At 38.6% G+C, this 27740-nt stretch overlaps 1 protein-coding gene across 4 annotated transcripts in view; it reads right to left on the minus strand.

Moving 5' to 3' along the window:
- Znf385d (zinc finger protein 385D) overlaps positions 1-27740 on the minus strand; it is an 887297-nt gene that overhangs the window by 431560 nt on the left and 427997 nt on the right. Inside the window, exon 1 of one of the 4 annotated variants that reach the window (XM_057769825.1) lies at positions 5322-5397. The exons of the other annotated variants lie outside the window; for them this stretch is intronic. The gene's annotated coding sequence lies outside the window, so the exon portion shown is untranslated. Of the gene's footprint in view, positions 1-5321; positions 5398-27740 lie in introns of those variants that run through there. 4 annotated transcript variants of the gene reach the window in all.

A 27740-nucleotide genomic window follows, 5' to 3' on the forward strand; every position in this document is an offset into this window, starting at 1 on the left:
GAGCATGGAAAGTGATGGAGACCAGGCTGAGCGTACCCATTTGACACTACCCTCCCTAACATATATTTTATATTTACATACTGAGAAAGAGAAAGGAGCAGCTCAGTGTTGGCAAAAAGGTGCAACTGGAAAACAGCCGCAGAAAGCCTTCAGCCCCGAGGCATGAGAAGACTTCATGCTGAGGGTCACAGTTGTCTTGAAAGCAGCAAAGACAGGGATTGAATTGTTGATGGTGCACTTGATGTTCACATGTGCACAAGCCTTACCAGAGATCACACAGCAGCAGCAGAAAACAAAAGCAAGAGCCCGCATTCCCAGAGGAGCAGCCTCCGGCTTCAAGCTGTTGGCACTAAAGATATTTCTAAATTCTAATCCCACTTCCCCTGCCACAGTCTACATCTGGAAACCTAGCCATTTTGCTGTTTTCACCAGAAGAAACAGGGACTAATTTATATTTTTAATAACTCATGTTTTAAGGAACTCTGAAACAGTAAATTAAGAAGGAAAGAATTTATTTGAAACATTTCAGCTGCTTTCAAAACAGGACTGGGCAGATGAGATTACCCAGTGGGGAAAGGCATTTGCTGCCATTGCCTGATACCTGAGTTCAGTCTCCTTGACCTACAGATCTGTGCAGAGAGGCAGCAGAACATTCATGTGTGCATTCGTATTTATAGGTATACATGTACAAACATGTACTAAATAGATAATTATATGCAATAAAAATTTAAGTACCCAATATCTGCGGTGATGCCTTTGCTTCAAGATGTTTGAGCATATGGCAGGAAGGAGATTAATAACTTAACATTGCAATTCTAAAAATTAAAATAAATACAACTGTTAATCAGACCACACCAGGCAAGTAAAACACTGTATTGCTAAGCTGTTGACAGCAAAAATTAAAAGCATTTTGTATACCAGTTCTTTTGTAGTAATAAGAAACTTCCTACACTATCATATTATCATGCAATGAATGACTAGAAAGATAGGAAATTGACTAAATAACGGCTTTTATTGTTTATGTGTATAATTATGTAATTATTTTGATTATACAATGTTTACACAATAGTTATGTAAGCTATAGAGTTTCTTTTTTTGTTTGTGTATTTTTTGTTGATTTTACACAGAACCAAACTTAGTTATTTTAAATGTATAATAGTGTAGTTCTGATTAGTGGATAAGTTGAATAAGTGCTGATAGGTTCATGTCTTAAGGAATTCCTATTTCCTTAGAAAATACCCTTGCTTTTCTTCCCAGCCAATACACTTTATCTTTGATGTTGACAGACTTTTAAAAATATTTACTTACTTATATTTATTTAATGTTGTTATTTAATGTATATGTGTTTATATTCCTGACTGTATATATGTGCACCAGGTATACCCAGGTGCCTGTGGAAGCCAGAAAAGGGCGTTGAATTCTCTGAAACTGAAGTTATAGGCAGTTATGATCTGCTGGATGGGGGTTCTGGGAACCAAACTGAGGTCCCCTACAAAAATAGCAACTGCTTTTTTTAAACTGCTGAGCTATCTTTTCAGTTGCATCTATCTGTTTCGGTTTTCTTGTGGGAAGTCCAAGTGGCTGACTTCTGACAGGCTTCTCAGTATGTAGTATGGGACTGGCAAAGACAGTGGGTGCCCTGATAAGGAACGACTCTTCCAAGCTTGTCATAAGTTCGACCTTCATATCTGGAAAGTAGCTGCCTCTCCTTTCTCCCTTCTTAGTCATTGTCACTCAGCTCTCCACTTTCTTTGTCTGCAAGTCTGACAGGGTTAGATATCTTCTATAAGTGTTTTTATGCAAATATGATGTAAGTAGTGTGTTCCACTTAAAATAATGTCCTCCAAGTCCACACATGATTTTCAAATAGTGTAATATTCTCACTTTCTGAAAGAGTAAATAGTATCACCTTGTATATATGTGCCATGTCTCCCTTATCACTTTACCCATTCACAGAGATTTCAGGTATTTCTACATTTTGACTATATAATAGTGCTTTAGGAAAAAGAAGATAATAAATTCTTGAGATTCTCATCTTAATTATTTTGAATAAGTAAACAGAGGTTGGTTTTCTGGGGCAGTTGGTAGGAAATAATCAAGATTAGAACAGAAATAAATGAAACAAGAAGCAAAAAACCAATAGGAAAATAAAACAAACAACAACTATTTTTTTTCCTGGAAATATAACATTAATTAACATATGCTGGGTGGGAGAGGGGCGAACACAATTCAAATAATGTAAGTGGTAATATCACTGCTGATTTTGCAGAATTCATAAGGAAATATGGTAAGAAGCACATCAACAAACTAGATTCTTAAGCACGAACAAATTCCTAGAAGCAGGAAACCCACCAAAATTGAATCTCGAGGAAAGAGAACATATAAAGAAAATTGAAATTAGTAAGGAGACAGCTAGTAAAGTGTCCTAGCTAAGAAAACCTAATGTCACAAGATTCACCTGTGAATTTTTGAAAATATTATAAAAAAAAAGAAAATATTATAAAAATATTTCAAAGCAATTGTGGAAATATTACTTTGTTTCCAAACTCAGGCAAAAACACCACAAGAAAAGAAGACTGCAGGTCAATACCCCTGCTCATAAACTTATTGATTCGCTTGGAAATCTACAATACACTTATGAAAGAAATTACAGACATGAACAAATAGGAAAATAAACTAGGTTGATAAGTTGAAATTTTAACATTGTTAGAGTATCTTAAAATATCCAAGTTAACAAGCATATCCAAAACTATTCATTATGAGTTATAATCATTGTCATTCTATGGAAATTTTAAAAAATTCTAAGTTTTTATATAAACTACCAGGGATCCTGAGTAGCCACATAATTCTAAGCTGAAAAATGTTAAGGGTTCCAATTTTCTGGTTTCAAACTGGATTACAAGTCTACAGAACTTTACACAGTATAGCACTGGTATAAAAGCATATACACAGCCCAGTGGAAAGAATAGAACACCATCAAGTCATACACAAGAAGTTAACTGATATTCAATGGGTAGGTCCGGGACAAATGCAATAAGGAGAAACTAGTCCTCCAACAGATGTTGCTAGGGGATGTTTCATCCACGAACCGAGTAATGAAATTTAAGTTTTGCTTTATATTCTTCACATAAATCAACTAAGAAAGATTAAAAACACAAACTTAAAACACAAGACTTAAAGCTAGGGCTGTACAGACGGCTCAGTGGTTATGAGCATCTACCAAGATTGAAGAACTGTGTTTGGTTCCTAGCACCCATGTATGGTGGCTCAAAACCACATGGACTTCTAGTTCCAGGAGAGTGATAATCTCTTCTGTGGGCACTTGCACTCACATGCACATACAGGCACACACATGCACAAACAAGAATCTATCAACAAACAAATAAACAAGCAAAACTAACACTAAAATATATCTTGAAAAATAGAAGACTTGAAGCTATAAAATTACTACAAGAAAATGATGAGGAAAGGTCTGTGGTATTGGTTGTAGAAATAGACTATGAAACACAACAAAAAGTATCACATGAAGTAAAATGGAAACAAGCCATGGGCTGTTTCCCATCTCATGTCAATTGCCATTCATCTCTTCCAGCATTTCCTATGAATAAATGACACATCATCTAATACATTTATGCCTGATTTTGTTTACTTAACTCAATATTATAGATAATCATCCTTGGTGCATTTTTACTATGGAGTAGTATTTCAGTGTAAGGCTTAATTTCTTAATCGAGCAGTAAATTTATTTAGTGTGTGTGTGTATGTGTGTGTGTGTGATATCATGTTTTGATGTAGAAACACATATTCTCTCTTGGACAAATAAGCAGGAATGGTGTTTTGTGTTGAACAGTAGGAGGGAAAAAAGTAAAATGATGTACCACTTCAGAATTCAAAAAATGAGACTCTAGGAACTCAGCTGCACTGCCTCTGTGCTTTACAGGGTCAGTTTTCTACATTTTGGTAGATAATATGAAAACATAGCTGGTTGTAATTTTAATTTTTATGCACCTGGTGGGTAACGATGTTGAACATTTTTCTACCCACTTTTTTGCAAAGTTTGTGCTTGAGCAGCTTAAGCAGTTTTCAGTGACTTATTTAATCTTTTCATTATAGAGTTTAGAAATCTTTCATGGTATACAGATTAAAAAATAAACAAAACTTTTAGACTAAGAGGATATGATTACCTCTATCAAAAACTTGAAATGATACTTAAAATAAACTACTATTAAAAACAAATGAATTTAGCAAAATGCAGGTTTGTCAGCATACAAATAAAATTGTACAAATGAACATGAAAATAAATATAAGTGAAACATATTATGCATATATAGATATACACATATAATTTTAAAAGCCTTCTTTACTAAGACATAAAAGTAAATACTTTGCTAAGAAGTTAAAAATCTGGAAAATCTATTTCCTGAAAACTATAAAAAATTGCTGAGAGAAAATTCAGAGATTTGTCTCTAGATTTTTAATACTAGAAATTGTTAAGGTGTCAAGTCTCCTAAAATTGATACATAGACACAAACAACCCAAACTGATATCTTCATAGGACTTTTCGTAGATAGTGATAGAGGGAGTAGTATAAATTGTTGGAAGACATTGCTGGCTGGTAGGTCACAGTCTGCTGTAGCCTGGCAGCTTATCTCAATAGCTTGGCGACACCAAGTTCCCTCCCTCCAGCAGAACTTTCTGCCTCTACCTGCTCTTATCTGGAGAATGTCTTCTAGCGGGTAGGACTGACCTTATCTGAAAGCTGTTTCTAAACAGCCTATCTCTAAACCAGACGCCTGACTTATCTCTAGACTGAACCCTGGCATAGAGCCCCACTAGAAAGTTCCCTTGCTACACATTTGACGCTAAGATTTGTGCTGTGAGCCTTTCGATAGGAGCGAGCCACTTAATGTAAATTAGGGTTTGTCTCCAGATTTCCAGTCCTATATATTCCTTATATTCTGGAATAAAATTGAATTAATTCACCCAAATCTGCCTGACTCCGTTTGTGCTCATGGGCCACGTACAAAGTTTTCTGTTACCGCTACTGCCTCTTGCCCTCTTGAGCTGGTAGCCAACAGTAACGACAGGGAAGGAGGACCCAGATAATATATCACACAGGCACAAAGATCTAGAGCAGTCAAAGCAAAACTATTGGGAAAGCGAAACAGTTTTAGAGAATTCACACTTTATACTCTAGATCATTAAAGGAAAACCAGGGTGAAGCAACTGAAGACCTGGGGAAGCCAGACGTGTGGATGAATGGAGCCCAGCAATGGCCCCTAGACATATCCTTAGGTGCACAGGCAGTTATGTCAATGTACCTTGGTGCTTCAATGGCGACAAGAGTGATTGTCTCAAGAAATGTTGCTAGAAGCAGTGGAATCAATTATCTGTCAACTGAAGAATGGAAGAATAAATTTATTTATATTTAAAAAACAAAGTTAGAGCGTGAAAGATTGAACTCATCCTTACTCCATACCATCCACAAACAATAACTCAGAATAGACTTTGGGCTTATATAGTATAAAATAACCATTTTTGTTCAATGATGAAAGGGGAAATTATCAATGACCTTACATCATCAGGCAAAGGTTGTTTTTTTTAATAAATGGAAAGCATAAACTACAGAATTGAATGATAATTTAGACTGTATTAAAGTTAAATGTTTGATTGCAAAGTGAGCTGCTAATAAAATTAAATGAACAATTTTTCAGCATTGTGTCGTATGTCTACACTGAACATATTGACACATGTGAGGACCTGTGTAATAGCTAATTATTACCTGGCTTCTCCCTTCCACACTGTTCTCATAAATTTGTGCAGAGCCACCAGAATTCTGCAGCAAAAGCGGAGATGCATTCTAGACATTCTTGGTTGATGCTAGGGGACAAGTTCCAGTAGCATGGGAGCAGGTCTCTGGGGCCAAGATTCTATCTTATTAACTCACCCAAGAGCTGCTTGTAACTCATCCTACAAAACCTCAGTCTCCATTGTCAAAATCCATGGACTTGGCATGTAGACCTGTCATTATAGTCTTATATGGCTGTGATTCAGAACAGCGTTATCAACAAACTTGTTAACAATGGGCAACAATGAAACAACATAAACATTCTGTTCTTTTTATCTCTGACCTCAATGATCTGACCATAATAATAACAAACACCAAAGCTGTCACCTGATAATTAAATGATCACAATTTCAAATACAATTTTAAAGGAATTCTAGACGTTTACCAATCTTAATGTAAAAGCTAGAATATTAGTGGACTAACTACATGACTCCAGGCATAAGAAGCTTGATATCAAGCCAGATGACCTGAGTTCAATCCCTAAGGTTCACATTGTAGAAGAGAGCCAAATTCCACATGCTATTGTCTGGTCTCTATACATGCTAGTATCATGTACACGTGCGAACATGTTCACACATGCACATGCTCATGTGCACACACACATACACACTAACTAATTAATTAATTAGAAAAGAAGATTAGAGCATTTAAATCAGCATAGTCTCTACATTAAAGGGAGAGTTTAGTATTTAGAGACCTAACAGGATACAATTGTGATTGAAACAATATGGGTCCCCAGAGTATACACTATGGTCAAGTCAGAGTAGCTGCCACGCAAATGGTCCATGCTCTTATATCTATGATCAATACATGAGCCGTAAATGATTAAAACCTGGCTCGTTAGCCTTGAAATTTGAAGACTGGCTGTGTTATCCTAGAACTCTTCATCCATCACCAAATGACATAAAGCGAATAATATTGAGCTTTCTAAATGTAATTTTCTCTAGCTCTAAAATGGATGCTATCTGCCAAAAGATCTCCCATAGTCTTGGTTAATAATCAGAGATCATCTTCCTCTGCTTTGGAACGTAGCTGTCACCTTAGTGTCAAAAACATCGTTTTCTGTCAAAATGCCACTGCTTTAATACATTTAAGACTTCTCTTAATGTTTTATTAACAGTATGAAAATATTTCTGCATGGTTGTTTCCTTGCATTTTATAAGACTCTCAAACATGAAAACAACTGTTATTAATGTTTTTGGTACTTAGGATTGATACATACACAATCACCTTGTGATAGCTAGGCTTTGGAAAGCTTAACACAAACCCAGATAAACCTAGGAAGAAGAAATCCTCATTGAGGAAATGCTTCCCTCAGATTGGACTGTGCACAACTATGCAGGGCAATTACTTGATTGATGACTGCTATGAGCAGGCTCAAATCATATGTTTCCTTTAAGAAAGCAAGGAGAGCAAGCCATGGACAGCAAACCCATAAGCAGAACTCCTCCAAGGCCTCTGCTTCAGTTTCTGCCTCTGGGGTCCTGCCCTGACTTCCCTTCCTGAAGAACTGTAACCTGTGAGGTAAAACAACTTTCTTCCCCAAGTTGCTCTTGGTGGTGGGTTTTCTCATAGCAGTAAAACTTACCTATGATCTACTTGTAATACTTTATTTTCTTTTGTATTGTTTTTATTGAGATGTACATTTTTCTTTACTACTCTCCCTTCCTCCCCTCTCCTTTTCTACCCTCCCCTGTGATCCCCATGCTCCCAGTTTACTCAGGAGATCTTGACATTTTCACCTTCCTATGTAGACCCTTGTATGTCTCTCTTAGAGTCCTCTTTGATGTCCACATTCTCTGGGGTTGTGCACTGTTGGTTGGATTTTTTTTGCTTTGTGTATAAAAGCTTCTTATGAGTGACCACATATTATAGTTGTCTTTCTGGGTCTGGGCTTCCTCACTCAATGTGGTTTTTTTCTAGATCCATCCATTTGCCTGCAAATTTCAAGATGTCACTATATTTTTTTACCACTGAGTAGTGCTCCATTGTGTAAATGTATCACATTTTCTTTATCCATTCTTTGGTTGAGGGGCATCCAGGTTGTTCCCAGATTCCGACTATCAAGAATAATGCTGCTATGAAATCCCACCTGTCGGACCACCTGTCCACCAGAGCTAGTACAAATGTAGTACACACTTTCTATTCAAAGTATTGTCCTGTGTTACATATTAATGAACATCAGAGTAATTTATTTACTTAATATTCAGAAGAATAAGATTTCTATGATAAGAAGGGAATTCTAAACTGCTTTAAAATCATGAGCTCATATGAGCACTGTTCACATGTCTGAATTATTTTTGCTTTTAACATGAAACTATTAAATATAGTCAGCATGAACTTTCTCTAATAGACAGTATGCTTTTAATTAAAATGAAAAGATAGAAGACAGACTCTAAAAATGAGACATTAACCAATTAAATACCAGCTTTTCTTAAACCTGAAGTAGCATTTAGTGTATATTCAAACTGTACATCATATAGTCCACTTTCTATTCCTATCACATTAATCAACTGATAACCACCACATTGTGATTAAATCCTAAAGCCACTTTTGTATTTTCTAATATAGTATTTGTAAAAAATGTTGTCTACTTATTTTTTAAAGATTTATTTATTTATATTGTATGAGTGCTTTCCCTGAATATTTGCATGGGTACTATATGTACACATAGGCATAGTGTTCATTAAGGTTGGAGGACATTGGATCCCGTGAAACTGAATTTATAACAGATAGGTGTGAGTCACCATGTGATGCTGAAAACCAAACCTGGGCCTTCTGAAAGGATCATATTTTTAATTTCTGACCCATCTCTAGACTCCTTGGTTGTCTATTTCTTTAGTGAACTTTGTATATTTTTATTTTCTCTTTGCATGTCTTCAACTAGATGTTAAATCTTCTTTTGTGACCTTAAATAAGTGCAAAAAGTAAAAGCTAGTGATTTCATTCCTGTTATCCCACATAAAAAACTGAATGTTACATTTTAGGTTTAGAGGCTTAATGGATGATAAACAGACAACTTGGTACTCACCTTATCAAATACCTGGATCAGATAAAGAATACTTTATATATTACAATATAGTCACTACTGAGCATTTCAGACATCTAGAAAAGCAATACCTTAAAAGGAATAATAAACTGGCCAAAGAATAATGGTTTTGCCTCATTGACAGAGATTAAAATGTAAAATTTACAAAGCTTGCACTCAATTAAACAAATTGCTAATAAAGCAGAACAAAGCATCCTTTAAGGACAAGCACCAAGATCCAGATGACCAGTAACATATCCACTCATCAGCATCCTATAAAAAATAAATATGTCAAGAATTAATATATATATATATATATATATATATATATATATAGAGAGAGAGAGAGAGAGAGAGTTTAGAGTCAATAAAAATAAATTATAGGCAAGAATGCTAACTTAATTATAGGACAAAGGTTCAAGTGTGCTTCATTGTACTATGCTTAAAGATGTAAAGAAATCACACACACACAATTTAGGTAAATGGTAGCTGCAAGAGAAGCAGAGAGAGAAGGTGTAACACTTGCAAAGATTCACTGTCTGAAGAGCTGGACCATGGGCTAGGTGCTGAAAGACACTGTGAGGGTGAGGACAGGGCCTTACCAATGACTTACAGTAAGGGGAAGGGGAAAGCTGCAAAGCTGAAAAAATACTGGCTTTGGGACAACAGCAAGAGGACCAATGAGACAAAGAGGCCAGGAAACAAATCTAAGGAAGAAAGGCACAGAAATGATTTTGAGATGAAGAGAACTAAAATTCTTTTGTGTTCTATGAAAAGAATGTCAAGTCATCTATCCAAAGTTCAAAGAAATTGTAAAATAAATGAGCATACATGCCTCATAAGGAAAATGTTAAAAAAATTCTTTAAAAACAAGCAGAATTATTTAAAGATTTTAACAAATTTCCCTGTTTTCTTATCATACCTAAGGAATACCACATGAATTGGGAAAGATTGCATTTTAGGAACTGAAGGAGGAGGGGGAGAGATGTGGAAAAACTGCCTGTGAACTGAAAATTCTACTGCAGAAAAGGAAAATCTCCTTGAAAAAGATAAGCAAAGCTACACCCATTTCATTAAAACAGAATGCTCTTCAGAGTGTTCTATAGGTTCATCATGATGTTGACGTGAAGGCTTCTGTATTTAATCAACAATATGGCTTCATGAATTTGAAGAAGTGTAAGACTACAGAATCAGTTTCTTTCTTAAAAAGCCAGAAGACTTTCAGAACATACACATAATGTAAAGCTACTTTAATGTTGATTTCTAAATTTAAAAACAGGCACTTTCCAGTCATGAAAAAGAGATAGGAGTGGATCTGTGCATATGCCATCAGTTAAATCTCAAAAATTTGCTGTGATTATATCAGGAAAGACAGAAGGGAAAAGCTGTTCAACAAAATGATAAAGCTACAGAGTAGAAGAAAATATTTTCAATGAACACAGCTATTCTTTTCACGAGAAATTTATAAGAAAACAACTTTATCATTCAAAATTTAAAAAGAGAAAAAAGCATGTTAGAAGTGGCAATAGATTCCAATGCATAGTCACGTCCGTATGATGGGATGTAGCTCAGTTTGTAATTTACTGAGCATATGGAAGGATTCGTACTGGAAAGAAGCAAATACTCCAAATAATTGTTCCTGTCAGCACCGCTTGATCCCATGAAGGCGTTATTATTATCACCAGAAAAATGAAAACAGTAAAAGATCTAGTACTCTCCACTGGTAACAGGAGAATTAAAACTTGTTCCTTGAGGACGAGGACACATTGTAGAAGAGGGTTTGGAAAGAATCTAAGTGTGGAAGTATGTGAGGAAGGCTGTGAAATGCTATCTTCTGGGCGTGGCAAAAATAGGGCATACTCACTTCCCTTGTGGTTACTTGTCTTAGAACAAGCTGAGGAGAGCAGTCACTGTCCATGCAGGCAGCACCAACTGAACTCTGAGAGTAACAATAAAGATAAAGACAGACATACAGATGGATGCACGCGCGCGTGTGCGCGCACACACACACACGAGGGGTACAAGGAGAGGGAGAGAAGAAGGGACAGGGATGGTGAAAGATGGGAAGGTGCTGGGTTGTTTGGGAGATGTCTTCAGGAAGTCAGAAAATGAAGATGGTAGTCGATCTGATCAACTAGTATTTCATACAAATGTGAAACTGTCAAAAAAAATACAGGATTCTAAAGAAAATAAATAGGGGCTGAAGGAAGATTCAGTCTTTAAAAGTACTTGCTGCTCTTGCAGAGGATCAATGTTTGGTTCCCAGCAAAGATGGGATTGTTTTTAACTGACTGTATCCCCAGTTCCATGGGATCTAATACTGTCTTCTGGACTCCACAGGTACCAGGAACAAATGTGATCAATAGAAAATAGGAAGAATTAGCAAGGATGTAGAACAATTTGAACTCAAACATGGTGGTGGAATAGAAAGACCCACAGCCTCTTCAAATGCATCCTCAGTAGATGTGGCCAGGGTATGACATACTTAAGTCACTGTGCAGAAAAATCAAACTCCACACATATTCCCATGGGTTTGGACACCTGCATTTGCAATGCTAAAAGATACCTAATCCTTTGTCTCCCTGAACAAGTAATGGGTAAAGAAACTGAACCTTTTACCTAGTTAGGTATCAAAAATTAATAAAAAATAAAATCTCTTGTGATCACACCCCTTTGTAAATTAAAAATGCTGTGATTTTAATAGTGATATCTGATTAACTACCACATAACAACAAATTTAAAAACACAAGGATATAACTAATAATGAGTTCTATTTCCTTTTTTTTTTTTTTGTTTATTGCTGCCAGAGCTAAGCACTATATTCACATGAATAAATAGAAGATAGACAAAAGGAGGCATTCAGTGCAACCAAGTCACTAGATGTCACTGCACAGTAATAGGCCCACTGTGACCTACTGGACAGTAGTCTAAACAATCTTGCTGAAGAATTAGAAATCACCTAATTGGCAAACTGACTTTTTATTCGCTAGCTCTAAAACCTTTTCCAGAAGCAGGTCATCTTATACTGCCCAAGCTAGCCTGGTACTCATTGGTCCTAAGAGTTCCTTCTGCTTCAGCCTCCTGAAAAGCCATAGGAATGTATAGCAGACACATCCTTGTCCCTCATATCAATATTTCTAAACATTCTTGACTTGGTGTTCTGGGTGGTTTTGCAAGAATGGTGTATATAGTCGATTCCAGGAGGACAAAAGATGAGCCTTCCTTTTCTAAACCATAAAGAAGGACATGAGAAAAAGAAGCATGCATAGAACATTTTCAAGAAGCACCATCATAGACAAGAAGAACCCTGTGAGCTGAGAAGCCATGAACTAGTTCTAATAATCGACCCATCACATAGTGCCTTGTGCAGTGCTCTCCCCACGGGTGGCATGTCTGAACTGGCACCAGTACTCTAACAATCCCCACTGTCACCAACTGCCTCCCACAACTGGATGGCGGTGATATTTATGGCTTTAACTATCAGATATTTTTATCATCTGTGTTGCTGTTCTTTCAAACCCTTCTCCATGTTACATTTGCTACTTGAATGAAGGGAACGCTTGACTGTGAGAATAGTGTCTCTTCTCCTGCTTTGCTTTAGTTCTTTCTCTCTCCTTAGGGCCCCATGGTAAACACCCTCGTTCCTCAGACACGTCAACTTCATTCTTGGCCTGACCTCCTAGTTGCACAGAAAAGACCATAGAGTTTCTCCTCGTTTTACATCACTGTGAGGACTTCCTACCGCACATCACTAGCTGATATCTACATCAGTGTCTCAGTGTCCCTCTTATAATAGGCTTCCACACAATAGCACCAAATCTTCTTCCTTTCTTCCTTTCATCTGCCCAATGCCTTATCAAAACTGCTTTCCAGGGTGGATGGATGAAGGGATGAAATATTATCAAGTAAGTGTTGTTATCAGTTTCGACACTTGGTGTTGAATAACCAAAAACAGGTCGGTTCTATCTCAGGAGATGAGTTTGTTTCCTAAAACTGCGAGATACATTGTGTGTCCTCACTTAACTTGACCCTCTCTAAGGAATCTCCGGCTGCAAGGCAATTTAGAGACGGCAGAAATTTCAACAAGTTCAATTAATTGCATGGCAGCTTCTCTCAGGACATTTCAACCCTGTTTTCAAGCCTCAGTCATAAAAGAGATTCCCTAAGTGGCTGCAATAGACAGATCCTGTTTTGAAAACTGCAACCTTTAGACCCGGGGCCTTATTGATTTCACATGGCTTTTACTTTTGAGTCATCAAAGTCAGAAACAAACAAATATCGTGCTAAGTGGGTAATTGGGCAAAGATTACTTTCTCAGAAGAATTCTGAAGACATGTCACTGTTCTGAGTCATATAAGATTAAGCAGTAATTACGGTCTCAAGTGGAACAGTAATGCAGTTATTTCTCCCACACTATTTAGGACACACTATTTAGACTAAGCACAGCCTAAAAAGGGGACGAGGATAAAATGAGAAGGTTTGAGCTGCAGAGGTACTTTGTGGAGTAGAGGCCAGTATAAAATAATTAAATTTTAATTGAAGGAGCATAGCAAGAAATAGTGGGACATGAAGGAAATTTTATCCAAATTAAAAATCCTTTCCCTAAAGCCCCTGTTCAGTCATGACATATATAGTGTCATCTCACACAGAAAGTGTCACTGATCCAAACCCAGAATTGTGGAGCAGTCTGCTTTCATATTAGTCTTTGGTTTGTTCTCCTACAGGCTCATAGTAGTTCCCTGTGCGGTTGTTCCTCATATTTCCTTTTTTGCCCTCAAAGCCAATGAGCATTTTCTATACATTAGAAAAAGTCACACCTAACCTAGCATGGTGGCACATGCTTGAAATCTGTTACTCGGAGGCTGAGGAAGGAGGATAGGGACGTAGAGGCCAGACTGGACTACAGAACAAGAACATACGGTGGAAAAGAAAAACAAACAAGCAACACATCAGACTTCTATGGAAGCTGAAAATCTTAAGAGGAGAAAGACATAGTCAGAGTAATGATTCTAAAAGCCAGCGACTGCTTTTAAAATTCAGATGTGATTGTAGTTATGGATTCTTACCTATGTATGGATGTGTTTTCTTTTTAATGGTAAGAAATAGCTGTGGTTAATTATTTTCTGTATATGGGCAGTAAAAGCATTGAGGAGGAAATGCATATGTTTTAAAAGTATTTTCCCATTTGATATTTTAAAGTTAAAAAATACAATTTAAATAAAGGGTGTGCTGCTAGTTCAGAAGCATGGTCACAAAGTCAGCCCCACTACACACCGTTGCATTGCTCTTACCGTGATGAAAGCCACAGGAATTACAAATGCCATTACTAGAGGTTTTTAAGTAATTTTAAACTTACTTTTTCAAAAAAAATTGTGGTTTTACCCGTTTTAGTTCTGGAATGTCATGTTGTCGCACGATAAAGAACTAAGGGGATATCCAAGAACACATTTTTAAAAATAAACAGAAACAGGGTGCAGAGAGGCAAGTAGGACAAGTAAAGTGGGGAAATACAGATCAGGAGGAGTGGTCACGGTTCTTTTTTTTTTTTTTTTGATTTTCGAGACAGGGTTTCTCTGTGGTTTTGGAGCCTGTCCTGGAACTAGCTCTTGTAGACCAGGCTGGCCTCAAACTCACAGAGATCCTCCTGCCTCTGCCTCCCGAGGGCTGGGATTAAAGGCGTGCGCTGTCACCGCCCGGCTGGTCACGGTTCTTTGTGTTGATCATGTGGCGTGTGTAATTTCATTTCCAGAAAAATTTCCATTAATTTCCTCATCAGTGAAAGAGTGCCAGCATATAGCTGGGTGATTGCTTATTTAGTATTATGTGAAAAATCAAAAAAAAGACTAGATACTATATGATCCCACTCCTGTGGCATTCAAGAAAGTCAAGACGAATGTCAAGGTAAAAGAAGAAGAATGGTGATCACAGGTGTTGACTTACTCACTGGGAAGAAACCCAGTAGATTATTCAGAGATGGCAAAATATTCTATGTCTTTGTGCAGATGGCAGATCAAGGGCATTGCTTGTGTAAAAACATCCTCCAGATAGACATTTCATTCAGAACTCTACAATCTGGGTAAACTAAACCCAAGAAGTAAAAATAGAAAATCTGAACTGACAACTACCCACGGTCCATAGCACGGCAGTAGGGACCTTGCTTCTGCTCTAAATTCTATTTTCTGCACACTCTGTTCTCCTTGGACCAGTGTGTGAACCACCCAACATGTTCTGGCCACCCAGTTTGCTTCTTAACGTCAATGGAACATCCATTTCTTCCAACCAGGCCAAGCTGTGTGGAACAAGTCTGCCCTGGAGCCTGGCAGACGCCAGCAAAAAGTCAAGCAGAACCAGTGAATTTTGGACATTCTTTCTTTCAGGTTTTCTGATAAATCTTTTGGACTTTATTTATTATGTACTCCTAAGATCATTCTTCACCAGTGCAACACATTTTGCTTCTTGCCAGTAGAAGGAAACAATGGCTTCCAAACTACATGCTCAGGCTTATATTGCACTGCGAACATGCAATGAGTTTTTGTTCTTGTGCCAGGTTAATAACACATACCCCAGCTGCTGTTCAGGTACACATCTTTCCGTGGAGGCATCAACTGTTACGCTCTACATCTTTCTTCCTAAGGTACTCAGGTATCTCTTGGCACTTCAAAGATTTAACGCTGTACATCTAAGTTCCATTGCTGTCTTCTTCTCTAATTTTTATGTTTTATCTTTACTTGTCAGGAAAACATGATCCATATAAAATGTCTATCAGCCCATATGTGATGCCCCTTCACCTGATATTTGTCTTTCTTGGCGAAGTTTTCTTAATGACGTGAATAGATAAAGCATGCAATCTTGTTTTAATGGTGCACTAAAAGCCATAGCTTATATAAACTCACACTGAATGTGCTTCAGGTGTAATGGGATGATGTGTATCACATCTAAATTTTTATAACAACACATTGTAGCAGTCACTGTAGTGAACAATAAAGTTAATTCAGTTTGGTTCTCTCTTCTTACATGTTTTTAGAAGAGACAGCTAGTGAAAATACACAACCGCACATTGCTAGTTGAAATCTGACTATCATCCACTGATCTCCACATACATACACTATATACTATATAAACATGTGTATCTACAAACATACAGCACCTATCTGCTTTTTGTTATCTTCTTTTCATTATATATTCTATGTGGAGTATATATCTGAGAGTGTTCTATGTGTGTGTCACCTGGTTTTCAGTGTCCTTGGAGTCCAACATAAGAAAAAAGAGTGTCGGTGACATGATACTCATTACCTGAGAGAAGTCCTCTTTCCATTTTAAAGATAGTTCATTCCCACAAGGTATTCTATGGTTCAGGTGTAGTTTGTACCCATCAAAATCATGTAACATTAATCTGATTGCAACTGGTGGGAGGTGGTAGAAACTTTAAGGGGTGAAGAAGTCCTGATTAGTGATTCATATATTTTTCTCAGGAGAGTGAGTTCCAGATCCTTCAGGACTGAGCTACTTGTCTTGAGTCACTTGAAAACTGAAACTCCCTCTCATGCCTTCTTTATTTTGCAAGTGCCTATTGAGTCTTCTGCACGCCTGCCTGGTTGCTATAGTATCAAACCTCTACCAGCAGCATGCTTTCTGACTTTCTCACTTGTGAGTCAAAATTAACATGTTTCTGCCATACATTTTCCAGCCTTAAAAATAGCTACGGCCCAGAGGGTGGGGTACTCTGTTGCATTTCTTCACATCTGTGTCTTCCAGTGCTCTTCATCACACACTAGTCATGTCTGAATAGCACTCTTTACTCTCTGGTTTGGTTCATCTTCACTTTAACCTTTAGCAGAGTCCACAAATCCTGTAATTTGTTAGTTTTGCTCACCTTCCTTATAATGTCAGCCCCTTGGGGTCTGATTATCACTTATGTTTTTCTCCTGACTTTAAATGCATTTACCTCTTTGTCATCTCCACATACTTGTTAACAACACCTCCGATTCAGCACATGTAATATACATCAAACTTTTCTTCAGCATTTGCTGTCTTTGCAACCTGTCCACTTCTTTCTAGTACTCTGTCCTAAAACATTGGAGTTGTATTCAAGTGTAAAGTGGAACCATGGTATCTTCAAGAAAACAGATGAATATAGAAATTGCTTACACTGAGCGAAGTAATGCTGACTCAGAATGACGAATCGCATGTCTCTTTCATATGTAGATTCTAGACTTTGCATTTTATGTATGACTCTGTATGGGCATACGTCATTAAACTATTAAACCAGAATGACTGTTTTTTCTTCCTTCAGGGATTCTATTGACTTTGCAGTCAGAATATTCAGACTGATCTGCCATTATTCGACCATTGCACCCAGTTAATGTCACTGTCATCTTCTGCCTCGATTACTGGAGGGCGTCCTGAGACAGATGACTTGGATTTCCTTTTGTTCTTAAGGAGCTGAACAAGCACAATCTGCTCAGTAAAGATGTCCTTAAAGTATGGTTACAGCAAAGAAGCTGATGCAGGCGACACAGAGATTGTTTAGAAAGAACTAAGAAAGAAGGGGGGCAGGAGAAAGCATGAGGGAGTGAGTGAAGAGGTGAGGCGAAATGGAGAGAGGAGAGGAAAAATAATAGAATCAAACTAAAATCCAGGTCCCAAGTAGAAACTTTATTCAGATTCTTTGTGCATGTTATTCTAGGCTTGCTTTAGAGTGAGTTCTGCTCACAGTGGAAATAGTTTCTAAGTCACAATGCGCTGTCCTGTGGATGTCTTCTTTTAATACATCATTTATTTAGTGCTCCTTGTTCTTTTGTTTATTACTTTTTTAAGTTAGAATACAAAGTAAGGACTTTCTTTATAAATTATCCTTTCATGTCTGTTTTGCTTGCTCATGTGTCTGTGAACCACATGCATACAGTGGCCATGGAGGCCAGAAGAGAGTAACAGATCCTCTGGAACTGGAGTTACAGACAGTTGTGAGCACGTGGGTGCTGAGAATTTAACCAGGGTCCTCTGGAAGAGCTTGTAACTGCTGTGCAATCCAGTCACTAAAGATTCTACTTATTTACTTTACTTATTTATTTGCTTATTTATTTGTTTGTGTGATAGAGTCTCACTATGTAAATCAGAAGGGCCTAGATCTCTTTATGCAGACCAGGTTGATCTTGAACTCAGAGCAATCTTCCTGCTTCTGATTCCAAAGAGCTGGGATTGAAGCCATGAACTGCTCTAAGTGGCTTATTATGGAACTCATAGACATTGTTTTTGTGGATTTCCCTACCCCCAACTTCATCACTCAAGCCTCCTCCCCTATCTCACTAGTCATTTTCCTTCACCCTATGACCACTTCTTGGTTTCTAAGTCATACCTTTTCACGAATGACTCCCATTAAGATCTTTCTCACAGTAGCCACTACAGTGAGTACCACTGTGGAGATAGAGGACTTAACTGGGAGAATTTAGAGCTCAAGACCTGGAAAACAGCAAGACAAGCAAGCAAAACTAGTAGTCTGGTCTCAGACCTTACACACTTGCCCTATGCCATGCCACCTGAAAGCATCACTAAAGAGACTATATTTAAGCACCACCTTGTGGTGGTCCTAACTGCCTCTGTACCTTGTTGTTTTCTTGGGTTAGAATGCAGTTACACAAAGGCCAGGTTTCCTTGATGTTCTTCACCGTCTGTCCTCTGATTGGGAAATATGCTTAGCACATGGTTACATTGTTCAGGTTTCAGAGAAAAATAGAATTTTATTCAACTAGACAGAGTAGTAAAATTTTTCTTTTCTGTAGAAAAGTCTGGTAGAAAATCACTAAATCTTTGATGAATTTTTGACATGTAAAAATTAGCAACCATGGGACAGGGAGTCCTTATGATCTCAATCATTCAAGAAACAATTAGGAAGCTTAACGACCAAAACTCTGTGTCATCTGCCTCTATGGAGGAGGGCAGTGGCAAGGCACATGATCCTGTAAGGAGTGAGTCGAGTCCCAATCCCATCACTGGAAGCAACGAGGCAGCAAGAATGTACACCCTGACCTCTGCTGTCTATGCTTCAACTCGCTTTTCAGTGATATCTTCTTGCCAAACACAATGAAAAACAGTGTTTGGCAGAGTCCAAGTTTCAAACCAAAGCTCAGTTTCCCAGGGCACAGACACAAGCAGGGAAGGATGGTTCTGAAGAGCCACCGGCTCATAAGAATTCATAAATAGTCGTGGAAGACCATGAGGAAACGTTCTTAAAATATTTTCTCAAAGGAAACCTAGAAATAGAATCCAAATGACTCTTTATCTCAAAGGCTTTAGAAAAAGTCAGCAGCATGAAGTAAAAATAATACTTTAAGTAACATGACATAACTTTGTTAGAAAACAACCCTCATGAAAGTTTGGTACCAACCAGAGGAGGAATGGGAGTTGCAAAAGTCTTTAAGAGGTGGAGTCCACAGTTGGTATTTTTGTGTGTGGTTTTTAATGTTTTTTTTTTTTCTGGGTTTGTTTGGGGGGAGTTGTTGTATTGGGTGTTTATTTGTTTTTTGAGAAAGAATTTAAATTTGGGTGTGTAGGGAGAGGGGATAATCTGCAAAGAATTGGGGGAGGGGAAGAATATGATCAAAATATACTTAAAGTTAAAAATTTATTAAAATAATAAAAAGCAATATTTATAAAAGGGGTAAAATCCAGTGGAAAGAAATCAAATCATTGTGTGTGGACAGAGACACTGGGAGTCTGACTGTAATGAAAATAGCTTATTCTTGCCCTCTATTTCCTTCTAATCAAAGATACCAAAACAAGAGAGCTGACCATGCAGCGAAGCTCTGAAACCTTGATTCAAAACAGTCTTCCCTCATTCAATATTTATATTAAGTATTTTGTCACAGCAATAGAACAACATTTAACCAAGGGCAACCTGGAGTGTGCTAAGATGATGAAGAGATTTCAAATGTGTTAACATCTGCTGTTGAGCAATAAGGAATACTACAGACCCTTTAGTGTGCTGTAAAAGTTTTGTGTATTATGACAGGGATCTTTACATCTCTTGTATCCACCCCCCTCAAAAAATAAAGCAGTGTAAAAAGGATCCATGTCCTCATAAAGAAGTCCTGGAGAGCTTCCTTGTCTCTTCTGCCACAGGAGGGTCTGAAGGCATGGAGTGATGAAAGAACCAATACTGTATGAATTATCTGTTGGACATTTAATCTGGCACTGTGAGAAATAAATATATGTTGCCCTTAAGCCACTCAGTTTATGGTATGTAGTGAAGAGATGAGCAGGCCTGATTTTCATTCCGCCCACCAGGCTCCTGCACGGTTGGCTTAGCCCCAGAAATAACAACACACAAATTGTATTCATTTATACACTGCTTGGCCCATTAGTTCTAGCCTCTTATTGGCTAACTCTCACATCTTGATTAACCCATTTCTAATAATCTGTGTAGTGATGGAGGTGGGTCTTGTATTAATCTGTTGCTTTCATTGGTTAATTAATAAAGAAACTGCCTAGGCCCATTTGATAGGCCAACCCTTAGGTGGGTGGAGTAAATAGAACAGAATGCTGGGAGAAAGAAGCCAAGTCAGTGAGTCGCCATGATTCTCCCACTCCAGACAAACACAGGTTAAGATCTTTCCTGGTAAGCCAGCTCGTGGTACTACACAATATATTAGAAATGGGTTAGATCAATATGTAAGAGCTAGCCAATAAGAGGCTGGAACTAATGGGCCAGGCAGTGATTAAAAGAATACAGTTTCTGTGTAATTATTTTGGGGCATAAGCCATGCGGGCGGCCGGGTGCCGGGGACGCAGCCCTGCCGCTCATATTTCAACAGTGTAGCACCACGAGGTGGTGGCTTACGGGGAAAGATTCAGCATGTCTGACCTGGCAGCTGGCTCCATGGCGTCAGCATGACTCTGCTTTCTTCCTCCCAGAATGCTGTTCTTTCTTCCCCGCCTACCTATGTTCTGACCTATCAGGCCAAGCAGTTTTCTTTATTAATTAACCAATGAAAGTAACAGATAGATAGAAGATACTCCTATATCAATGGTATTTTATGTTTATGGGTATAACAACCAAAATCGACTAATAGCATGGGTGATTCTAAATAGGCTTTATAAGTGTGCTACCTATAATCTCTTCATTTAACCAGATGGTCTTTCTGAATCTTATGCTTCATTCAGCTCTCTTCCATGCTGTAGCTCTCTGCTGCTCTCTACACAGTGACAATTGGTCGGGTAATGGGACCAATCCTTGAACACCATGTAGTTGATGCTTTCTTTGACTGTATAGGCCACTGTTTCATCTCAAGAAATCTTGGAAAGGATTTGCTATCCCAAAGCCAGGACAGCAGATATCACTGTCAGCATCTGCCTACATACAGTAGGTGCGATGTAAGAGTCAGTTTTGCCATTGGAGGTTGAAAGAAGGGATTCTTTTAAGGAGCACCTCTGCAAGAATTAAACTTTATCATTTCTATAATGAGAAAGCAGGTAAGAGATGAAACCTGAAGACCAGTTATGAAATATTTTGGTCCCAAGAGACTGTAAAGATTCAAAGAATTCCCCTAGCAAAAATGTGCTTTCTATTCTATCTGTAGATTCTTTTGCCTCAGGAAGGAAGTTCTGAGCCAGAAACAGCCCATGAAGAGGCCAAAAGTTTAAGTCCAGGCTTATTCATGTGTAGATTTATCTCTCCCCTTAAGTAGTTGGTTTGGATAAAGAGAAGCAGAGGAAGAGTGAGAACGAAAGGAGAGGACAGCAATCACCTTGATTGTGTGGCCATGTGACTGGTACCCATGACTGCTTCTCTTCCATGTGCCCATCAGTAGCTGGGAACCAGGACATCAATCGAATTCAGAATGAGCAATAAGTATGACCATGTTAAGGTGCAGACCCTTTATTCAGCCTCCCAAAGAGTGCTTCTCCCTTTGGTCTTGCTGGCCCTGAAACATTACAGTGGGCTGTGAATGGAGATTACTAAAGGCATTTTTCCTTTTCTACCTTGCAGTTATGAGGTCCTGACCTCCCTGCTGGAATTGGAAGATAAGAAACAAGAATGTTTTAATCCGTATGTTAATTATTGAAATTAGAATGGCAAACAAATATTTTGGGAAACTTCGAGTTGCTTCCAAATGTGGTACTTTCCATTTTAAGCCCAAAGTGCAATTGTGTATTCAAAACTCAGATCTTCATGGAGCCTCATGCATTATGTATGCTTTACTTCCCTGGGACAAGGAGGATGTCACGCTCTGCATCCTGCTGAAATGGGAAATCATTTCAGACACAGTCTGACTTGAAAAGTCAAAAAGCTCTAAAAGGGAAGGAGAAACTTGGGACATATTTTTGGGGGACATAGAAACTTTAACTCAATTTGAGGCTCTTTTTGAGTTAAAAATGATGAAGTTCAATGAACATTGAAATAGTTCATGGACAACTGGGAAAAAGGAAACAGGGTTTATGACAGAGCTTGGTGTCCTTAGTATGATGGTTGAGTTTTTAGCTCAGAGAAGCAACATTGACAGTGCAAATTTGGGGTGAGCTTGGGTGACCCTAGTTCCAGGATGGACTTAGCTATAAAGAGAGACCTTGTTGCAAACTGCAACTAAGGAGAAATTGGTTCTGAAATGTCAGCACATATTTTTCTATAAAGATCTGGGTAGTAACATGCTGGACCTTGTAGTGACAAGGTCTTTGTCATAGTTATCCAATGTTACCATTGTCACAGAAATATAGTCACATATGAACAATAGTGCAGGACTGGGCCCATGCTTTTCAGAATCTATTGGTCAAAATCATTTGACCTGCAAGCTCTGGTCTGACAACCTCCACATTAACTATTCATCTTAGGTAATACTTTCACTAGACAAGTTAATGCATAAGGCATCGATTACTTTCATAAGCTGCTTATTCCACTTGATAATCCTTGGCCTTCATCATCAATTGAGTTGGTGCTGAAGTCCTTATACCAACCTCAGTTTAAGAAGGGAGGCATCTACACTGCAGACAGCAATGTGCTCCTGGGAATGAAGACAGATCAAGTGCCCTGTACACATCAGTGTTAACACTGTCCTTGTCAGATTTAATAAAATCTTATTAATAAAATCTCATAGCCAGGCCTGTACACATTCTGACTTCTAAGTCAGAAGAGCATGCTAATTTCAATGACTGGGACCCCAGGCCCTGGGTGCTACTCAGGCTTTCTGCTGTCCAGGTTAAGGGATTCTGAGCCCTGCCTAGAGTGACTCTACTTAGTCTCTACTCAGAGACTCTTGCCACACTCAGTGAGAAGGAGTAGGATGTATAACAACCACTTAGGTTTTCAGCCTCATCCACATTTAGTTCTGATTTCTTTGGATCTCTGGGCACATCTGCCAGTGCTTGTTTCTACGGCTGATTTAAAATAAATGTCTGATTAAGGTGTCTCTATTGCATTGCAATGCTTAAAATATATAGCACAGACCAAGGAAGGAGCAGTTGAAACCCTATCAATTCAGACAAGATAAAATATTCTAGTTCTTCCGGACTAGCCAATGTGGTCAGCTAATTCACCAAGCAGGACAGTCGCCTGCTTCATCTTGGTGTGTTTGGAAAAACGGAGCAGTGGTTGGCTTTCAAACAACTTCCCTTTATTCTATCCTGCCACAGCACAGACATTTCAATAGCATGGATACAGTTAGTTAGCAGGTACTGGGGACTGCAGAATAATAAAGTGAGACGTTTTAGAGGCATTAGCCGCTCCTCATAAACATTTATTTAACCACCTTGCATTTATTTCACCACCTTGAATCATATTGCACAATGTGTGTGACTCCCATGACTTTTATAATAGGATCCCAAAGAATATAAACTCTTATATCTTAAGTGGAAACTTGGATAAATACAATTAATTAAAATGTCTATGAGGAGGAGTTCTCCAAAACAAACAAAAAATTGAAATGACTAAACACTGACGTCACTGATCAGACAGCACAATTCTGTGAAAGCTAACTAACTGAGAAAGCCAGGGGGCAAACACTGGAAAAATATTCCTACTGTCTGTAGGAATGGCTTCAGCAAAGGCGAAAATGTTGTGAATGTGTGGGAAATGTCATTTAGCAGGATAGATTATACTCCCAATTAGAGTAAGATAACTCCCCCAAGAACAGTCGTGGGCATAAAAATAACCAGCTTTATGCCAATCAATGCACAGCAATCTATGGATATATAGACATACACAATCAAGAGCAGTTCAGTGGGAAGGAGAGTCCTAACAGTAATGTAAAAAGTGACTTCTGGCACTTAGAGAGACTATATGCCATATCTTACCTTGCCTGTTTATATTTTTCTTCTTTTCATGTATTTATGTGTATGCATGTTCCTATGTATGGGAGCACACATGAATACAGACTTAAGCATGTGAAGGCCTGAAGTTGGTATCCAGAATCCTCCTCATAGCTCTCCTACTATACTCTTTGGATGCAAAGTCTCTTAATCAAGTCCAGAAGAGCATGCTGAGCGAATGAAGCTGTGAATGAAGAGGGCTGTTGACAGAGACATGGCCATGTCAGTAATCTTAGCTTCAGACCCTTGGGAAAATGGCAATGCCTCTCCCAAGGGGAAAACCTCATAAGGATGTCAAACCCTTTCCAGGGGTTCAAGTGCAAACATTGACTATGTATACATAAATGTATGCACAGGGTTAATATGTACATTCATCATAGCTTCATCCCCTTGATATTCAGAGCCGGAAGACTGCTCTTACTTAGATTAGCAAACCCCGTTCTCTTCTCTTACTGTGCACCATAAACCCTGACTCCTTCTTTGTCTGTATGCAATAACCCAGCTTCCCTATTGAATTGTATTACATGAACACACTGAGCTTTGGGGTTTCAGAGAGCTCAGTCCACCCATTCTCAGCATTTCTGAGTATATCTGTTTGCCTTTCCTTCATCCTCTGATTGCCTCAGCATGCCAAGTCAGGTCAAGTTCCTGGACCTTTGTAACTATAAGACAAAAAATTTCCCTGTCATGACCTTCCGAGGCTGGAATTGCAGGCGAGTTGCCATGCCCACCCCGTATTTGTGTGAGTTCTTGGAATCCAAGCTCCGGTACTCCTTGCACAAAATATGCTTCAGAAACTGAGCCATCTCTGACCCCAGCCCTTCTTTCTGTATCTTGAAGACATCACTGTGTGATCAAAGGAACTGAAGAGCCATAACTAGGCCATCTGCACCTTCCAAGTAGATGAATCCTTTACTGTTTTATGAGTATAAAACAGAGTTTCGAGCTGCATTAAATAAATAGAGAAAAATCAAAGTGCTGCACTTACAGTAAGAAATGTTAATATTTGTCTATGCTTATGTCAGATCCTTTTGAAAATCAAATGTGCTAAACTTGTATAATTTTAAAATTCATATTTCTTCATTAAATTAATTAGGAATTTGAATTGCCTCACCACTGAAGCTCCATTGATGAAATGAGCATTCTGGGCAGGATATCTCTACTTTGTTTGTATAGAAATGTGTGAAAATATTATAAATACTATGCTTGCAAAGGGCTATAGATATTTGCAAACACAGACATAAATATTTATAGAGTTTAATGTCCCTAAGAACTAGATGCCAATAGCCTTAAAGCATGCTGGGAAGCCATATTAGAGTTCCTAGCTCAGCAAAATGACATCCACTGGGTGAGAAACGCCAACAAAAGTGAAGTTGGACACTACATTTCTCTCTGACTTTTTTCAATTGGCTTTTTCACTTCAATTTTATCAAATTTCATTTCGAAATGTCTTCCTTGCCTTTTTAAAATAAACATTGTTTCTAATTAAACTTTATAATGTGTTTTTTTTATTGTTTATTTATTTATTAAAGATTTCTGCCTTCTCCCGGCCACCACCTCCCATTTCCCTCCCCCTCCCCCATCAAGTCCCCCTCCCTCATCATCCCTAAGAGTAATACGGGTTCCCTGCCCTGTGGGAAGTCCAAGGACCACCCACCTCCATCCAGGTCTAGTAAGGTGAGCATCCAAACTGCCTAGGCTCCCACAAAGCCAGTACGTGCAGTAGGATCAAAAACCCATTGCCATTGTTCTTGAGTTCTCAGTAGTCCTCATTGTCCATTATGTTCAGCAAGTCCGGTTTTATCCCATGCTTTTTCAGACCCAGGCCAGCTGGCCTTGGTGAGTTCCTGATAGAACATCCCCATTGCCTCAGTGTGTGGGTGCACCCCTCGCGGTCCTGAGTTCCTTGCTCGTGCTCTGTCTCCTGCTCTTGATTTGGACCTTGAGATTTCAGTCCGGTGCTCCAATGTGGGTCTTTGTCTCTGTCTCCTTTCATCGCCTAAATGTTTTCTATTGCAGACACCTTGGCCATTCCTGAGTGTATGAAAGTGTAAAGCACTCTGTCTGCTCTGCATGCTATATGGTCTGGTTTGGGATTTGGGCATGGGCCTGGAGATTTAAACACACAAGGACACACAGAGGGACAGGGACATGGGTCACTCTTGATACAAGAATGCCAAGAATGTCCCCTTTATTGTGCTCAAGGGTGGTTTATATAGGGCTTTGGCCCCAGCTCTTGGGATCTTTCAGTTGAAGCCCCACCTGAATCATTCCCCTGCCATCAAGGTCTTGTGCTCAGAGCAGCTGCTGGCTGCTCAGATCAGTGGAAAACAAGTTGTTTACAGAAAATTCCAGGTCTGGTGGTCTGTCATCCTTAACATGAAAGGATAAAGAAATTAACAAATGTCAAAAACCTCACTTTAAAAATTAATTCTTCAGCATGTAGTTTAAGAAATAAAAATAGTATGAACTCATAAACTTAGTACACATGAGTTGGCCAGTGAAACCATATATTTAAGACTATATTTACCAAAGCATGATAAAATAAGAGACTAAGGAGGATAGTGGAAGTGCATTATTCAGCAAGGATGTAACATGACAGGACAAGGGGTTTATAAAGTCTGAGCTCACATGGGAGAATCAAGAGCTATTCAGGTATCTATGAACACACAAGTAAACACCCAATTCAGAAGTAGTGGAAGTATCTCAAACATTAATTTGAAATACAGATTCTAATTACGGAAATCCAGAGAAGAATTTGCCAGACAGTGCTTATGGTACTGGGTCATAGGTCACTCACTGGGTAACAACCATTGAAGGAGATTCAGAGGACATTGTCTTCCCCAACACGTGTGCGGGCATGTGATTCTTATAAACAGACACAGAGTACACTTCATTGATTTAATTCCTAATTAATCTTCATGCTGCTGTTTTGAAAATATGACCAACATCTCAGATATATATATTTTTTATTTTTATTCTTTTTTAATTAAAATTTCCACCTGTCCCCGTTTCCCATTTCCCTCCCCCTCCTCCCAAATATTGCCCCCACCCCCTACTCCCCTTTCCCTATCCCCACTCCTCTTCTCCTTCCCCCACTCCATTCCCCCTCCCTCTCAATACTGAAGAGCAGTACAAATTCCCTGCCCTGCGGGAAGACCAAGGTCCTCCCACTTCTATCTAGGTCCAGGAAGGTGATCGTCCAAACAGGCTAAGCTCCCACAAAGCCAGTTCATGTATTAGGATCGAAACCTAGTGCCATTGTCCTTGGCTTCTCATCAGCCTTCATTGTCCGCCATGTTCAGAGAGTCCAGTTTCAACCCATGCTTATTCAGTCCCAGTCCAGCTGGCCTTGGTGGGCTCCCAAGATAATTTATTTTATTGCTTTTTAATTATGTGTGTGTGCGTGTGTATGCATGAGTGTGTGCACATGTGCAAGTGCATGAAAGTATAATATCTCTCAACTCAAAATCCATGGAACTGGACTTGCTGAGAGTTGCAGCTTTTAACAAAATCTCAATTACTCAATTTTACCACTAAAGACTCAGGAGCTAGATGGTGGAGTGA

The sequence above is a fragment of the Chionomys nivalis genome, chromosome 5 (assembly GCF_950005125.1).
Source record: "Chionomys nivalis chromosome 5, mChiNiv1.1, whole genome shotgun sequence".
Classification (NCBI taxonomy): domain Eukaryota; kingdom Metazoa; phylum Chordata; class Mammalia; order Rodentia; family Cricetidae; genus Chionomys; species Chionomys nivalis.